Source organism: Copidosoma floridanum, unplaced genomic scaffold (genome assembly GCF_036245765.1).
Source record: "Copidosoma floridanum isolate Cflo_tuat_1 unplaced genomic scaffold, Cflo_Japanese_pri ptg000021l, whole genome shotgun sequence".
Classification (NCBI taxonomy): Eukaryota; Metazoa; Arthropoda; class Insecta; order Hymenoptera; family Encyrtidae; genus Copidosoma; species Copidosoma floridanum.
This window is the reverse complement of record NW_028321898.1, coordinates 29,440,350-29,454,699: the sequence shown is the minus strand read 5'-3', so window position 1 is coordinate 29,454,699 and position 14,350 is coordinate 29,440,350.

Below are 14,350 nucleotides of genomic sequence, written 5' to 3'. Positions count from 1 at the left end.
AGGAATTTTTATACGTAATTTTTCACTTTGACTTTGAAACGTCACCCTTAATAATATATATAGGTTTGCCGATCAATTGTACAAGTTCCATTGAATCATTCTCGATATTGTCACAAAATTTACGATGAGATCCCCGAAGATGAGGTGATTTCTGCGACAAAATAGCAAAAATTAAGTTCTCAATGTCACTGTATATGAGATCATCATTTTTCAACTTAGAAAAAAAAAAAAAGAGATTTTTTTGGGATCAGGAATCAACACTCGCATTAAATATACGTGAATATACTTGGTATACCTCGGCGAGTTGCGCGATTTGTTCTGCCGCGTTACACACTGTACATACATCACTATGTAATATACCAACAGGTATAACCTGTACACACTTTAACATTTATCAGGGTGTTTCGTAATTTCTGTTTCCTTTTTTTTTCCCTCTATTTTGTTATGCGCATACAAAGTACGCACATAAGTTGTAATGAGATCGAGTTTACGCGCCGTCGGAGATGCGCCGTCACGTGCACACATACCTATACGTCGTAAGTACCTACGCGCGTGGCATAATTGGCTCACTTTAGCGAGCCCATTTTCGCGCGCTTGATACTTTGCCTACGTTATACACAAGGATACGCGCCGGTACCTGCATTAAGTTGAGCGGGCGCGCGTACGTATACAAAACACCAACAGCAGCGTGGCTCGGTTGATTTATTAAGTGCTTGTCGAGGGGCATCATGGCTGGCTGCAGCGGGGGCCCCTTTATTGAGCCATTTACGCGCCAGCGTGCACTTGCTCATATTATATTATACACGCGCGCGCGTGGGCCTCATTGTCGTTGTACAGCTGCTCCTTTACACCTCCTCTGCGGGGCAAAAGGGAGTCACGGTGATACGTTTATGGCCTCTCGGGGTGAGTTGGGCCTAAGCTGCGATGGCCCGGGCGTAGCATCGTTTAAGAACAAAAAAATCGCGTAGGTACGTTGACTGGGCCCGCGTGTATCCCGAGGCTATGGGAACTTTATTGCCGCTCCATTCGAATGGTTCTTCTTTTTCTCGGCTTCCCGTTCCAGTTTGAAAATTTAAATGGCCCTTTTCTCTGGGCAGTAAAATCCAAAAAGGCCCCCCTTCTCGGAGCGTGTAAGTATAGACGCGCGCGAAAGGTAATTTGCCGCGGCCCTCGATATCACGGTATAATGCACGAGCATCGCTCGGCGTTGGTGCTCTCCGTGGGCATTTACGCGCGACGCACGCAATAACAGGCCCCGATGTGTATAGCCAGTAAGACGAGATTTAATTTGTATTTGTAGCTCCTTTGGCCCCGTTTGAGGGTACTTTGATGGTATCGCGGCTCCTCGGACGCCCGCTCCGTTCACCTGTGCCCCTCTGACTCTCGGATTTTTTTTTTTTCCTACCAAAATCTTGACTTGGAGATGGCCCTTTTAAACCTCGCTTGGTTTTATGATCTACCATAAAAAAAATAGTCGCACCAGAAAAGCTATTTCTTCCGATGGGTGATTGGGTGGTGAGACTAATCACGTGCGGATAAATTCGAGAGTGACATTTTGAAAAAAAAAAAATGGAAAAAAAAAAAAAAAAAAAAAAACAACCAAGACTTCAAGTTGAAAGGTGTTATTTTTAAAATGGCTAATCATTTGCTCATAAAAAAATGAACTTGGGTTGATGACCAAAGCAGCTAAAACTCGTGTGTGTTTCGGCATCGAGATTTCACACGGCGCGTAAATGACATAAAATTTGGTCCTTCGGCCAAACGCAGCGGCCGAAAAATCAATTAAAACAGCTCAACATATCGGCCGGGGAGAGCTGGCTATAGTATGTATAGGTACGAACAAGTTGCAACCCGTTGAAAAATCACACGCAAGTTTATCCGCGCCGATCGATGATCATTCGCAGATAGAGAGCGACCGCGAGGACGACGAGTTAAATAACGACACACATATCCTATAAGGGGCGAGGGGTGGGAAAAAAAAAAAAAAAAAAAAAAAAAAAAAGAAAAATGTCCTTCGGGAGCACAAAAGCGACGAGGCTAACGAAGCGTTACGAATAAGCCGCAGTGCGGAGGCACGCACACGCGAGCGTGCGAAATCCCTCGGAAATAAGCAAGCGCGGGGTAATTGAAATTTATATAGCGACCGGGGAGACAAGGTGCGAATGAAAAAACAAAAAAAAGACTACTCGCGAGGGGCGCACAGAGGCGAGCTTCGATTAAATTGTAATGCGAGAATTTATCGCTTCGATGGACGCGCTTGTATACATACACACGTACATATATACATGTACGCGCGTTAATTCGGGCGTGTATATTCGAAAGCGCTTCCTTTTTTGTTTCCATTTTAACGCGAGTCCTCCGTGCCGCGGCACAGTCGAGCAGATCCGAGACGCAGATAGGACGGAGAGTTCCACCCGCGGGAGGGACGGGGTGGCTGTGCTCGCTCCTCGGCTGTCCAAGAGAGGAGATCTCCATCAGTAGCTAGTACAAACACACACAGAGACAAAATGTACGCACGGGGAAGGACAAAAGTACACGTATGTATATATATACGCGTCGCGGCACGCGCTCCACTGCCAACGCTCGCTATTTTTGCCCCTTTTTGCGAAAATAATTGCCGGGAGCAGCCACGGTTCTTTATTTATTATCGGTCGGCTCGTATCGTGTACATCTCTCTCTTTTTTTTTTTTTTTTTTTTTTTTTTTTTTTGTTATTCTCCTCCTCCCTCCGTGTCTTGTTTTCGTGCCAAACTCCGCGGCGGCTTTCGCGTGCGAAAAATCACTCGGACGCGATCCGTGCCGATCTCCGAGCGAGGAACGATCTTTCGCTCGTCCACCGCGGAATAATCGTCCTCGAAGGGCCCAATTACCGGTTGGGCCCGACGACTAACGCGCCCCGACGCTGCTTAATTGCCCTTTGGGCTGTAATTTTTTTTTTTTTTTTCACCCATATCCCCATCCTAGTTTCCGAAACTCTGTAAACTTGATGGCTCACTCGGCGCGTCGCGCTCGCACGCACATTAGCGTCGGTTCCCTCTTCCTTTCGGACGGGACATAGGGACCCATACGCCTACTACCGAACGCGGAGGGATCGAAAGGTTGCGTGTTTGTTGGGTGAGAAGAAAAAAAAAAAAAGAGGGAGGGCTTTGCGCGCGAGCCCCGCGATTACATACCCGTCGCCTTCGAAAACGGAAAACGTCAGGGTCCCCTGGTTTCATGCAGTTCTGGGGGTCGTACGTGTATACGAGTTCGTCTCGTTACTTGAAATTTCTAGCATAAAAAGAGAAATGAAATTGGAATGAAAAACTGAAGAAGCTACGCGACAACCACAGTACCTACGTTTTTGGGGAGGAATGCTTAGTATAGGGAGGGCAGAAAATTAAATGCCCATAGTCAGGATTGACTAACGGGAGCCCCTCTCTGTTTTCCCCAACATTTCCCCGCGTAACGCGTTAGAGCCTCCCTTCCCCTTTGCATTGCAACGCCGAAAACTCTTTTTTTTTCTTTTTTTTTTCTTGTAAGGTAAAGGTACCTACTCCGTCTACTTTCTCCCTGACTCCTAGTTCTTTGCGCGGCAGCCGAGATTCCTCAAGCTCTTCGGTAATACATCAAGCGTAAGTAGGTGTACGGCTCTCGGCTAACAGTACACCCAGTCTTTTTCCTTCGCCCCTTGGACTTACTTCTGCGCTTGTAGCCTCGATCGGCCAAAGTGTCACTAGTTTGACCAAGTCTCTGTTTTTTTTTTTTTTTTTTTTTCATTGGTTCCGTTTGATTTTATTCCGCGCTCTTTCGACTTTTCGTACAGTCATCCATCCACACCAGAACTACGGCGCCAATGACTTTGAGTCAGCGTTAGAAGATGGTCGAGGTCGAAAAAAAGGCAAGGCTCTTTATTCTCACGCGGCGTATGGTATATCTGTTTGCGTGACAAATTTTTCGTGTCTTTGACGATGGGGGGAAAAACAACAACTTTTTTCAGAACCATTACAACAACCGAACGATAAGCTAAACCAGTGTCTTACGTGTGCAATCTGTACCATCACGAGGCAATGGCCATCGCACAAGTAGATATACAGGGACCGTAGGATTCGTGATGGATGTATACACCAATTGGATCGCAAAAAGGTTTTTTAATCAAGGCTCCTCGTACTGATGCACGCTCGGCTACTTTTGTTTGGAGATGTTTGTTTTATTTGTAGCAGGAAGCGACGCAACGGCCCAGTGACGAAGCAGTAACGCGACCAATGATACAAATGAAGCCAATATCGAGGTGAGAGGGGCAGGGTATTATTTTGATTTAATTTCACTCACGAAATGAAAAAAAAGGAACGAAATAACCTTGGTTTATTATTGTTATTTAGGTATGGGTGGACGCTACTGGTGTACCTGTATACGAATACCAACTTGTCATCGTAGGAGTGGCCGGGAGCGATGTGTTTCTAAATTGAATTTCTGTTTCCCGCTTTACTGTTGTTGCGACTGTACGCTCGCTCTGATGGTGATTTACAGGAATATATGGATGGAAAAATTAATTAATTGATTATTGATCAAAGATTCTATCGATTAAGTAAGTATCCATCGTTACTGGATGCGTGAAATTTGACTAGAAAAGCGGGGTGTGTCGAGGACATTTATCCGTTTCCACGTCGAATTGAGAAATCATAACGATCTCATTTGTTGAATTTACCGATACTTTGGCAAGTGTTGGAGTACAATGCAATCATGTTTCGTTAGAATATACTAAGTGGGATGATTAAATTTCCTTTTGTGGACACGTTACTCAATTACTCCACAAAAGGATCTTCTCATCCGAGCAGAGGATTTAACTACTTTGACTACAATAAATAAAATTTAAAAAAAATCAGGATGTGCGCGTTACTGGATTTAAAATTCTTATTCAAGTAATATTTATTTGCTACTAGATTTAGCTAAAATTCAACTATAATTTTGTTCTACTGTAAAAACGTGATAATTTCCAACAAAAAGATTTTATGGGTAAAAACAAAAATGTCCTTGGTTTATATGGCTTTATTTTGAGGAATAATACTTTTAAGCGTCATACAGCACTATCGAAACGCTCAAAACAACAACGACAATTGTATCAAACGCGGATATCCCGCTCTCCAACGACTTGACACTAAACATCTCGTAATTCCATCATTTGCTCTGGTGAAAAGTAGTAGCAACCAAAATTGCAAATTCTTCAAGTCGTTACAAAAACGTAACGTCAAAATCGGGCCACACCAATCGATCTCAAGGGATGATGAAAATTTTGCACCACAGTCCAACGAAAAAAAAAAAAAAAAAAAAACAGAAAAACAATTAGCACTCAATGACCACAGTAAAAGGCTCAAGGTAACATGTCTACCGAGGGAAGCTCGAGAAAGAAAAGAAAAAGAACGGGAAAGCGGTAAACGCGAAATCCAGACGGACGCATCAACAATCCCAAGGACTCCCGATGATGCTCCACGCAAGGGCCGGGGAGGAACATTGCACAACGTTTCACAACTCAATTCCGGCCGTTTCACTGTCTCATCACAATCTCGAAAGGAACAGCTAGCAGCACCAACCAACTCTTTCGACAAAATAAAAAATTCACTTTTGCACACCGAACTACATCAACAAAAAATAGCAACACCAGAGATCCCGAGAGATGCGAGGCCGTCGTCCAAGGGGACCATTGCTCAGCTGGTGCTTTTCTTGCACCCGGACAGGAGCGCACACACACACACATACGTAAGGGTCGCCCTTACCGAAAGAGCCATCAGGTCGGCAGCTTACGAGAGGCACAGCTGAGCCAAACATATGTACGTACGGTTGTGTGGGTGTGTGTATGAGCGAGTTCACTTTCACCCGGAGCCAAAGTGAACCGTATGTATATCGTGTACATGTACGGCGGTATGAGCGGCCGGCTGGCAAAATACGCCGCAGGCAGGCGGCCGACGTGTCACGGCTGTCACGATCCGCGGGGGCGCGGGCCCCGATGGCTCTCCTTCCAAATTACCTTCTCTGTAAACGGCAGCCCTTCCTCTTTTATCCCCCCGGTCGTGGTCGTTCGTTGCTCGGGTCGCTGGCTCCTCCTCTTCGTCAGGCCGTCATTGTCGCGCACTGTCAGCGGTCACTGGGATACATGGGGCTGGTTCAAGCAAGGAAGGAGAGAGAGAGAGAGAGAGAAAAAGCTAATTATTGGAAAAAAAAACGAGGAAATAGAGATAGATGAGAGGAGCTAGAGGAGAGCGACGGCGCGACGGGCCGTGCGGAGGTTGCTGGTGTGTACCGATGCTCGCTGATGATCGGCGTGCGGATATCGCGCGGCGCGGAGGTTCTCGAGGCGACTAACGGCGACTGGCGCGAGGCTCGCGAGCTGGGCCCCGAGCAGACGGCGGAGGGAGAGAGAGGAAGAAACTGGCGGAGAGGGAGATATTATGCTCTCTCTCTTCTCGCGGGGCCTCCGACGTCGCCGCTCTGGTGTGCGAGAGACCATCAGGGCCTGCTACACGTATAGCGGAACTCTCTCTCCGCCGGTTGTAGTCAGGAGCTGCTCTTAGCTCGGGTGTGTATCGTAGGTGGGTGATTTTGCCTTGACTGTCTGCGCTGTGGGCACATTCACCGAGGAGCGATTAGAGAATCTAATGGGCCACCTATTAGGGGAGCTGGATCTTGAGGGTACGCGTGTTGCGTTCTCCCACTTGCCGGCTTACTTTGCGGCCAGTGGACAAATCTACGTGAGTTTTGCTAATCAGGTACCTTGTGCTGTCAATGACGTGCGTTGTCTGGGCCTCGAGAAGACCGGTGCATTGGTTTCCCTTTATTTTTTCAGACAACAAGAACCCACAAGAGTTTCAACAAAAATCAAAGGGCTTTCATGGGAATTTTTTGGCTCCATGTGATGAATCTTTCGCGATAAACGTGTCCGTATGTCAGTAACACGATCAGGTCAATGTGTCTCATAAAACGGAAAATCTCAGGGGCCAACGTGGATGTCAACTTGACTTACCAGGATTTCAGGATGCCCATCTCGTCGATCTCTCGGTCATGTGGTTCAATCCTGCAAAAAATAAGTATGAAAGTTATTGTAAATCGGGTATACATTTACACAAATCTTTCGTTAAATGAAAACCGAGTTTGCGTTCTTAAAGATCTGCGGTCCTTTTTTTTTTTTTTTCCTTCATCCCACTTGGATCGGGGCAAATGTTGCAAGTGACGCGAGCTCATAACATGTTGTTTACCAACCCACGCCGACGCAACAAGCACACGCACTAAATTCTCATTAAACGAGCGTGGGTGGATTCTTCGTTTGTCGCGGGTGGACGGCAGCGGGAGCAATTGAGCACCTGAAATTCGGTGAAAGTTGAGCCGAGGTACTCGTTCACTCGGTCAAGGCTGTCCGAGTGTCTCACGCGCCGCATCATTATAAGGTACCTAAAGGTTACAATTGCGCTGCCAGGCAAAAAAAAAACATTCGGTCCAATCCTGGATGCCCCGATCGCTGATGCAACTCATCGCGATGCAGCGTGGATTTCACGAGGTACACCTGCGACGATGCTCTCATCGTTTATAAATAATGAAGGTCGAACGATGCATACACACCACGGTTACGGCGAGCAGGGGCCCGCGGGAAAAGGAGCAAGTTAATAAGGGGAAAAAGTTGGAGAAGAAACGAAAGTTATTTTGGTGTCGAGGTGGAACGCGGCGACGCGCGACCTGATTTCCTGTCGTAAATATACTCACCAAGCAATTAAAAACTACCGAAATCTAAATATTTATGCTCGTTGATATAGAATCGACAAAACGATAAGGATCACTCGCGTCGATGGCTTGATCGAGTGATGTACGATTTGAAAAAAAATAAATAAATACAACTTGATGGCAGCTGTACTTTGGCGATGGGTAGCTCGAAGAAACCAGTGGCTTCATGCTTTTCGTTTTCTTAGGAGGTTTAGGCATGAAAAATGTATCGACACTCAGTCATCTTTAATTTTTTTAGTACTTGACATATTTCATGTGACTGTGGTCATGAGTATGTCCTCACTTGTCACACCACTGTCGAAAGTAAAGTTCTCGGCAAAATCGATTTAAATGCCAGGTCTGTATCGATTGATCTCTTATCCGCAAAACTTGAATTCAATTTCAATTAAAAAAAAAAAAAAAAAATTAAATAAATAATCATGCAGTAGACAACCGAGTTCTAATAATCTCAAAAGAATCGCTCAATTCCAGTTAAAGAAGTAAAAAAAACAGATCACAACTTTCATCCAAATGCATCAGACTTGGGTAATGTGGGTCAGCTATTGATTTAATGTCGACATCGCGGAGATGTCATGGGTCGCATTCACCCTGTCCCAGTTTAACGAAGAAGAAGCTAGTCCACGGGAGTCCCAAAGGTAAATAAACGCATGCCAAACGGGCTCAAGGAGGACGCGCTACTGCTGCTGTTATGGTGGTATATGCCACCGGGACATAACGGTCATTGCGCGAACTGCTCACGATTTCCATAAGTCACCCGTGCAGAGAATCGCCGGCTGGTTAATGGAAGGGTAGCCATACTTACAACTCCTGGGCCCAGCTGATTTATTGACCAGCTCAATGTCCCCGCGACCGATCGCTGCTGCGGCTGCTCCTGTCGATGAGGCAGTGATACCCTTTCTTATGCATGTATAAAGGTATATCCCATCCTATCGAGGTTCGCCGCAGTTGCCATGGATAAGCTAGGCCGGAACATTCATGCCGATGAGAGTCGAAATTCAGTAAGCCCATTTCTTTGCAAGTCTGAAACATTCTTGAATATCGATATTTTATAAAATTTAGTGAGCGTCTCGTTTGATATGGATTCATTTAAAATTTAATTTATGCTTACACATCCAAAAACGGTGCACTGTTTTCACGGCTTCAAAGCGAGTTTGTTAAATTCCATCAATTGGGGATTACTGGAACAAAGAAAATGTGATTTTTGAAATTTCTAGGTATTTGCAGGACTACCGAAGCTTGGCCCGTCTCTGAAACCAAATCAGTCTCATAGTGCTATCACGGTCATGATCATGTTCCCAAAAATTTAGTGGTGGATCAAAAATACAAATAAAAATCAATTCAAATATTTACGATCAATATACAACTGGTCCATCAATAACAGAGCTTTTATTGCTGTACTGATTTGATATCCAAAAAAAGTTTAAATAAAAACGTCTTTATTTTGATGAAATTTGCTACAAATGCAGCGTAAGAGATGATGTACCAGTCATCACAATTGTTTTAAATATACAAATTGGATGAGAGAATACACTATAAATCACTTAGTTCTACATGTAACAATATACATTTCATTATTAAACGTAATGATGTAGTTATTAAGTTGAGAGTTAAAAAGTATGATTCACGCACCACAGTCAATCAGTACATGGTACGAAAGATTGACTTGATGTTTCTGGATATGTACTCCACCATGCAGGATCCCGATCAGGACATCAGGAGTCAGGACTCAGGACACTCACAGCCGTCACAGGGCCGAACGCCGAAACACCGAAATAACTAACACATACACACCACTCACGCGTGTACATGTACATGCCGCGTTTTTTATTGTTCGAAGTTCGAATCTTCGATACATTGGTCAGAGAATATGTAGATGTATAATTATAATACACAATCAACGAACAGTCACTCAAAGAATGGAAAAAACTTAATTAACCTCCTAACCTACTTTTAAGTTACCTATATGCATACGTACACTTTTTGACGGTGTTAGTTGCACTTATTCAACATCCGCACATCCACAGGAGAAAAAAAACAAAAAACTAAAATTTATTAATTTGTACACACGCAAAGAACGTTGGTACTTGGGTACTGCCGTACTGGTGAGAGAAAAACAGAGCGCGCTCACGCGCATCTTCCCGAGAGGTGCCGAGTGATCAGCCAATCACGTATCTTCCCAAAGTCCGACATTTTGAATACAACAGAACGCGAGAGAAATTTGAAAAAACATGGCCGCCCTCGAGAGATGCAGAATTTGCAGAAACGAACGAATTTAGCTTCGCGGGTGAGCACGCCTTCTCATTTCTCATCGAAGCGCAGTGGGCAAGCGGTGACCGCGCGGCCCGGCCTGTAACAGTGACATTCGTGAACTTATATCTATATACTTGAACGGTACGCTTACTTAAATAACTTAGCTTAACGCAATTATCGAGTATGTTACTCGTAACTATTGATTTGTATTTGTAAGAATCTTTGGAATTCTTAAGTTCTTGAAGGCTGTTCAGTCAGAGATAAGTAACCAGCGTGTAAGTGGACCTCCTGAGCCAATTAGTCAAGGACGTACGAATACTCCTGTAGAGGCTGTAGTTGAAGAGGTAAGCTATGCACGTTTATCAAATTTTTATTTTTTTCAAAGTACACGTCATTTAGGCGGTTATAGTTTTAAGGTTAGATAAACGCGACAGTAGTGTATGTGTTTGCGCCGTTTTTTCCCAGAATTTGGTTTTTTTTTTACATGCGTCCATTGTCTCAAGTTTTTAGTATGCCAAACAGTGTGCACAATGGCATAATGGCATAATTGCTTTTTAATACCAAAGTTGAGTAGTTCATTAATTATTGAAATATGAAGAGAAAAGATAAATAAAAAATAGAAACCATCCTATATGGTATCAAGTGATTTTTTTATTACTAAAACCATCATGGTATTGCGATGAATTTTAATTAGCAAAAAAAATGTATCATACATTAACTGTTTTCAATAATGAAACTGTTTAAATTTTAAAAATCATATGTCACGTATTGAAAATTTATAAATCAAATTGCAGATGTCAGAGATTATAAGTTTTGATAAAGTAAGTAAAGCAATGATGGGAAAGGCAGCTGTTAAAAAAGCATCTAATGACAGTAGCTTGGCTGCCCAACTAATAATTGAAAAGGAATCAGAGAAGACTCCTGTGACATTATTACAGGAAATGTTGATTAAAGTTGGACAAACTCCAGTGTATGAAACTATTCCAGGCAACACAATTCCCATCAGTTTTATGTGCACTGCCTCATGCATGGGCAAAGAAGCAATTGGCACAGGGAAATCAAAAAAAGATGCTAAACATGCTGCTGCCAAGAAAATTATTGAATTATTGTTGAACAATACGAATGAGGGAATAATTAATCAAGAAGTTGAGAAAGCTATTGATAAGGCTGATGATGATGTCAAAAAGTTACAGGTAAGTTGTTAATATTTTTTTAAACAGCATCTCAATAAACAAATTGTATAATCCAACATTTATGTGCCTCGTAGTTGATGTGTCAAAAGCATAATGTGAACAAACCTCAATATATCGAAGGTATGAAAACAAACTCTTCGAGTGGTATTCTTTACCATTGTTACTGCGTAGTCACAGAATTTCACACAGAAGGTGAAGGTCAAACATATGAGTTGGCGATGCAGGATGCTGCAAAAAAGATGATTAAAGAGCTGAGCAACTTCTTCACCGCATCATCCAAAGGTAAAACCACAGTTAATGCAATTTTCAACTTTAGTGATGTCACATCAAATGAGTCTCTATTAGAGAAACAGATTGATTCTAAATTATTAGTTATGCTTAAGTACGTCTGTAAAATGGCAAAGGATTGTTTAGAAAACTTGAAAAAAAAAGAAGCTCATACACTTGAAGCTCAGCTTTTTATTTTGAGAAAAGAATTTCAACAATTCTTAAAATCAGCAAATATTGATTTTTATCATATGGTAATTAAAACCTCGCAACCAGAGACGTATATGTATCTTATACAAGTGAACTCTCCTTTTGAGTTATTAGAAATGAGTTTAGGCCAAACTCAGTGTGAGGCTGAAATACGTTCAGTTGGTAAAATCATGGAAAAGTTAAGAGAAAAACTTTTTTTTCGCAACTAAGAATGTAGGTTTCACCATAATTTTAAGTTAATCAAGAAGTCTCAAGTACGTTAGTCTAGTGTTAAGTTCTATTTACATCTTTCTAGTTTTTTTTTTTTTTTTTTTTTTTTTTTTTTTATTATGTGCATAAAGTGTACAACAGTTTGCTCAATCAATCATAAAATTAAAGATCCATAAACATTTAAAAACTACATATGTGAGTGGTCTTCAGTAATAACTCAATTCGAAGTTTCAAATATAATTCTAAATTTTAATAATTTTTTTAAAATGTTTGTAAGAAATAATATTAGTAAATAAATATACCTTTTGTAATAAATTAAAATAAACTCTTTGAGATTAAATAAATATAAATATTTCAATATAAACGTTTTTTAGTTCTTTTGATCATAACTTTCAAAGCTGGATTGCTAATCTAGTTAAGGATTTTTTAAAATTATTATTATTATTATTATTATTATGGTCCGTGACATTTGAATGATAAAATTAAAAAAAAAAAAAAAAGAAGTTAACGTAGATTTTCTTTTAACACCTGACAGCTTCTTAATAACGACTTTCTTGCTTTGAAAAATAAGAAATTGCATTCTTACACATAGAATGAGTTGTAATGGCTTACTTTTAAAATGGTTTGGTACAAGCAGATATCATATAAGTTCGAGTTGGAATTTAATATCAAGTATATTCATTTTTTTTCCTTCATTCTACCTTTTCAAGTACCAGTTAATGTTACATGTAATGCATTTATGGTTTTACAAAAAAAATTTCATTACGCAAGAAGCTAATATCTATATTCTTCAATGTATATGATTGTGATTAATATAGCGTATTGTTATAACGTCAATATTTTAGATTCATAAAAAAATCTATATCTATTTTACATGAAATCATCAAATCATCTATAATTATGATGAATTTTATAGATACACCTGCAAGATAAACTGTTTATTCTATGGGGTACTTCGTAAATTTTTAATTAATGTGTAATAGTTAGTTGGTAAAAGATTGCTTGGTAACATAATTTTTTCTTTTTTTACTCAAAGTCAAAGTACATTACTTTCTTCGATCAAATACTTCAATAATCGACACGTAAGTCTTCATAAATCATATTATATTTATAATGTGGCATTCACTAAAAACACTTGATATATTTTGGTAACTTTAAAATTTAAGTATTAAATAACCTTAATAAAAAAAATTATCGTCAAAAAAATTTTTTTTAACGTATCACATAATATTACCGTAAACATTAAATAAATGAACACAAAAATTAAATCATTACTTTAAGTGATTTGAAAATTTTTTTATTAGATTTCTAGTAAAGCAAAACTTAAAAAAGAAATTTTCTATCATTAATAGGGTTTAGCTTAATATACCAATATAGTTAAAATGTTGGCCAATAATAATAATTTATAAAGGGCATCTATTAAAGATGCGTATCATTATTTATCATAGGTTTAAAGCGTAGCGAATTAAAAATTCATGTAAGTGTTCTGTGAAAAAAATAAGTAAATAAAAATACATGAACTAGTTAGCCATTTTTGTTTTATTCTAGGTTTTCTCGGCATTGCTGCCATGCCCTTTTTTGCCGTTTTGTAACACTAAATGTATCACGAGTTATGCCTTATTAAATTTCATACCTAAAATCTAATAAATGTTGTAACCTCTTAGAAGTCTTGGCCAGTTTTTTGACTCGATCGCAGGGTTTTTACAGATTTGGGAAAACCGGAAAATCCGGGAATTCACATGGATTTTTTTTTCATCATGAAAACCATGTTAACTACGGAAATTAATCAATTTTTGGTCAGCTCCAAGTATTATTTTTAAATAATTGTCTTTGTTCATTTGTATCGAGCGGCTCGTATGTGTAGCCCTTAATTTGTATTGTAACATTAGTCAGCTATGTCTGTTGTTCTTAGAAATTACTTCTTGCTTCAAGTTCTTTCTGAACTAAAATTTTCAATGACCTTGAAATGCCTGCTCAATATAGCCTTTTTTTCTGTGACAATTTTGTTCTGATTCTTTGTGTTCCGTGAAGAAATAGTATATTACGTCACTAGGGCGGAAAGGGCTTCTTCCCGCCCGCGGGCGTACTTTCCGCCCCCTGAGTACTTTCCGCCCGAGGGCGGAAAGTGCGCTCAAGGGCGGGAAGGCCTCTACCCGAGTCGCGTATCCTATTTTTCTCCTTAAGGGCGCAAAGTGAGAACGTATTTTGTCTGGTTAATGATCACTTCAATAGAAATTTAACTACAGGATTAAAAATGAAAAATATTTATTCAACGTCTATCTAATGTACACAAAGCTTATTTTTCTAGATAAATGATGAGAATTTTTACAATTTTATGCATTTATAAATTATTTTGAACATATATAAAATTAATAATCTGTAATGAACAATTTATACACTTATAATATTTTAACACAGTTAACTTATTGTTTAAAAATATAATAAATATCAACACCTTAAAATTAAATGAAT